Genomic DNA, 5,019 nt, shown 5'->3' with positions numbered 1-5,019 from the left:
TCTGAGGCCATTTGAGAGACATTTGGCACTTCAGCTCTGCCTCTGCACCTTTAATATTCCCTTCCAACTCCACGAGTTCTCATGCTTTGGATTTTTTGATGAATGAGGCATACTGTATGATCCGGCCCCTAAGAACTGCCTTAAATGCCTCCCAAGCCATGCCCACAGAGAATACTGAGGACCAGTTGGTCTCCATATAAACATTGATTTCAGCCTTTAACATTTGTTGAAGTTCAGGATTTTGCAAAAGGGATACATTAATGAGCCAAATATATGATTTATTTTGCTCTGTATGTGGCACCACCGCTAAACTCACCAGAGCGTGATCTGAGACTAAGATGTTTCCAACTGAACAATCAACAACAGATGAAATGAGGGACTTAGATATACAATATATATATATATATATATATATATATATATATATATATATATATATATATATATATATATTCTAGAGTAAGTCTTATGGACTGGTGAAAGAAATGTATAGTCCCTACCAAAGTCTCCAAATATCTGAAAGACCAAGATTTTTACACATCCTGTGAAGTGTCACTGTTGCTCTAGGGGGCTTACACACTTTTGCTTCACTATGATCAAGGACTGAGTCCATCAAAAGATTAAAGTCTCCTCCCAATATTATATCATCAGGGGTGCCAGCAGCTTGCAACATCCCTTCAAGATCTATAAAAAAGCCCTGATCATCAGCGTTAGGTGCGTAAATATTAGCAAAATTAGCAAATATTAGTAAAAATCAAACTTTGCCCCTGAATTTCTGCTAAAACAATAATGACTCTTCCTAATTTATCTTTAATCTGTTTGAAGCATTTGAATTGTAGATGCTTACTTATCAGTGTAATGACTCCCCTGCTCTTACTTGAGCCAGCACTAAAGAAAACATATCCACCCCATATCTTCCAAAAATTTTCAGCTTCCTGCGGGGAAAGATGCATTTCTTGAAGAAACAATATATCATATTTCTTACGTTTAAGAAAAGAAACAACCTTCTGTAAGACTGGCACAAAATTGTCTGCATCACTTCCGGGAAAGTCAAAGAACTCTGTGAGAACCAACATCATAAAACTCTCACACAGAAGAGCATCTCCACCTGAGAAAATACACCCCACTGATTAGGGACCATAAAATGCAAACCACACTCACATCTGCTCTCTCTCTCACCTCAGGTCACTTTAAGGACACCAAAAACTAAGATATGACTTATGCTGTTGTGTAATGTAAAAGGTTTTCTGATCATACATGTTTGGTATCATTCAAGAGGTCTCAGTGCAACTTGTAAAATGGTCTCATTCCCTTTCAGCAGAGTCAAATCACAAGTAAGATTTAAGAATTTAGTAAAATACTGTATTCTATCAGGGGCATGACCCCTCCCAGATCATCTCTCACAGAGACCAGATGCTGTATGCAGATTAGGTGCATTCTTTGTAAACATAAATGCAAGCTTCAGAGAACTTGCTTGCAACCCCCCTAAATTGTAAAACCAAATCCTAAATAACATCAAACACACACGCGGGACAGAATTGTTTGGTACGTAAGGAAGGATGGCAGAGGAGCTCAGGGTCTCTGTAGCCAGATGATCCACACAGTAAACATTGTGTGTAGGTTTTTCTCTACCAGGTAATTGCAATTTGAATTTCTTATGTTTTGATAAAATGTCTAAATTTGATTTATTATTGTCTAATTGGAATTGATGAATGTATTATTTTACCTGGTAAATAAATTGTTACATTATGATTTACTCTGAAACTATTGTCTTCAGTAGACTATGTTAAGTCCATGTTTCTGCAAATCTACGACCAGGTTAGTAGCGGACTAAAGCTCAGTTCTGAGTGGAGCATGGGGCACACCAACTGAGACTTTAGAGCTCCGACTAACAAATTGGCATTACTTCTAGTGTACTTAGAGTGTACAGGCTCGTTATGGAATTTTCATTTAGGACAACATGAAGTTGTCAGCCAAGCCTAAATAGGGTGAAGTCTAAACCTTTGGTTATTGTAATATTTTCTAGCTAAGTGTACATAGGAAACTATGGCATGATCATATAAAGCTATTTTAACTTAGGTATTGTTGGTCTACCTTTGTAAATTTAGTGGTCATGACATCTGGGTAGAGATAATTTTACTCTAATTAAGTGTTTACTATCTAAGGGGACTAAACAAAATACTTTTAGATAAAAAGGCAAGCATGAGCAGCCATCTAATTAGTATTTAGTCAATTGCTGTTTTAATGACCAACACTGGCATATTTGTGACCATGAGATCCGCGTACACGTCCGGCGTGAGACTCTCTAAGCGACAGGAATCCGAATGAATGAGTACAATATAAAATAGAGTTAAATGCGATGATCAAATGTTAAATCAAATTTAATAATAATAATAATAATTAAGATTGGAACATTAATATATCCTTGGAAACTTTTATAATTGGAGTCAGATAAAATAAACGGGGATTATAAAACGAATAATAAAGTTATTTAATTGGAACAAAATAACTTAAACTGAATGCGCACGAAAAGACAGAACACGCAGGAGACCTTCAACCACGCCATTGGATGCCGCCATTGGACCAGTGGGTGGACCCTTACAACTTCGTTTTATGGGGTGCCCCATAAAGACAATCTACTCATATTAACATTTGACATTTTGACATATTAGAAAAAATAGATTGTGTGTCAAAAATAAAATTATAACGACCACATTCCAACATTAGTGCAACAATCAACCACCCCCAAACCCCCCCAAAAATATGCGCATTAACCCCTCAAACAATCCACGTATGACTACGAGAGCCCCCGCGACAACTTTGCCGTCAGATTGCTCACATCCAGCGTTACTATACAAATTTTGTGAGACAGAATTACATAACAGAAGATAATCTATAAACAAACTTTTTTTTTCAAATTTGTTGCACTCATAAATAAATATGAGTGCAACAAAGTACCCAATCATTCATATGTCCTGCAAGAAATACTCCACAAAATAAACTCCAGCCAATAGGAGGCATAAGCTCAAAGAATGTGCAGATTCATCCACAACACTGTCCCGAAGGAGTGCTGCTACACAAAACAAACTCCAGCCGCTAGGTGGAACCAGCACAAAAAGAAACAAAAAAGGTGCTCATTTTCCTCAGACAGTCAAGTGAATGTTCAGTGAGTCAGGGCCACTTGGCTGCAACATAAGCACTGCGAAACAACTCACTCCATTGACTTTATGAAGGACATCGCTTGCTGGGGCCATGTAAATAATTTACAGCCATCCTTAGTATCTATTCTCAATTTGGCTGGGAACATCAGAGCAAAAGCGAACTTCCATTGATGTAAGAGTTTCTTGCATTCCTTGAATCAATCACGTTTCTCTCTGGTCAAATTTGCAAAGTCTGGGAACAAGAAAATGCTGTGGTTCTTCCAAGAAGGCCTTCCTTTACTCCTCACCTCGCGTAACACGAGATCTTTATCAGATGATCTCAGAAATTTGGCCAGAATTCATCAGGGCCTGTCTCCCTCAGCAGATCGCCGAGCCGGAACCCTGTGAGCTCGCTCGATTTCCAGCTTATGGCCTGTTTTGTCAAGCAGATTCGGAAAGAACTTGTCCAGAAATTTCCCTAAATCTTGACCTTCTTCGTCTTCAGGAATTCCAACAATTCGGATGTTATTTCGCCGGTTACAATTCTCCAAATCTTCCAACTTTTCCCAGAGATGCTCCAAGTTCGCCTTGGTCGCTAGCGGTTTAGTAGCTAATTCCCTCTCCAATGACTCCAGATAATTGATCCATTTCTCGACATCCGCCACTCTTGTAACCATCTCAGTGAATTTCATCTCCATGGCCGTGATCGATCAACGTATTGCAGCGAGATCCTCCAAGTCAGCAATGACCTTCATCAGCATTGCCGACACGTTCATCAATTGATGCCGAATCTCTTTCACCTCTCCAGCCAAATCGAGTCCCGGGCTTGAGGCCTCCTGAGGGGCATCAGCTTGAGTATGTAAGTGTCTTTTAATGTCTCCCGAGGATTTTGAATTCTTTGACATATTGTCTTCCTAGAGCAGTTATGGATCAGGGTGTATCGAATCTCACCACTTTATATCATTAAAAGTATCAAAACTAGTGAAGTGCGCAGAGCTCGCCGTTCACACGTCCGAACCTTGCATGGCGTCACATGACCTCCCCTGTGGATGTATTTGAAGGCCTACCTTCAAACTCAGTGCCTCTTTGCTTGACATCATGGGAAAATCAAAATAAATCAGCCAAGACATCAGAAAAAACAATTGTGGAACTCCACAAGTCTGGTTCATCCTTGGGAGAAATTTCCAAATGACTGAAGGTACCACGTTCATCTGTACAATAGTATGCAAGTATATACACCATGGGACCACATAACCTGAAAGGCTGCTCAGCAAGGAAGAAGCCACTGCTCCAAAACCATCATATAAAAGCCAGACTACAGATTGCAAGTGCACATGGTGACAAAATCGTACTTTTTGGAGAAATTTCCTCTGGTCTGATGAAACAAAAATTGAACTTTTTGGCCATAATAACCATCGTTATGTTTGGAGGAAAAAGGGTGAGGCTTGCAAGCCGAAGAGCACCATCCCAACTGTGAAGCATGGTGGTGGCAGCATCATGTTGTGGGAGTGCTTTGCTGCAGCACTTCACAAAATAGATGGCATCATGAGGAAGGAAAATTATGTGGATATATTGAAGCAACATCTTAGTTAAAGCTTGGTTGCAAATAGGTCTTCCAAATGGACAGTGACCCCAAGCATACCTCCAAAGTTCTGGCAAAATGGCTTAAGGACATCAAAGTCAAGGTATTAGAGTGGCCGTCACAAAGCCCTGACCTCAATCCCATAGAACATTTGCAGGCAGAACTAAAAAAGCATGTGTGAGCAAGGAGGCCTACAATCCTGACTCAGTAACACCAGTTCTGTCTGGAGGATTGGGCCAGAATTCCAGCAACTTATTGTGAGACGCATGTGGAAGGCTACCCAAAATGTTTGACCCA

This window comes from Myxocyprinus asiaticus, chromosome 24 (assembly GCF_019703515.2).
Source record: "Myxocyprinus asiaticus isolate MX2 ecotype Aquarium Trade chromosome 24, UBuf_Myxa_2, whole genome shotgun sequence".
Taxonomy (NCBI): domain Eukaryota; kingdom Metazoa; phylum Chordata; class Actinopteri; order Cypriniformes; family Catostomidae; genus Myxocyprinus; species Myxocyprinus asiaticus.
Note: the sequence above shows the minus strand (reverse complement) of the source record.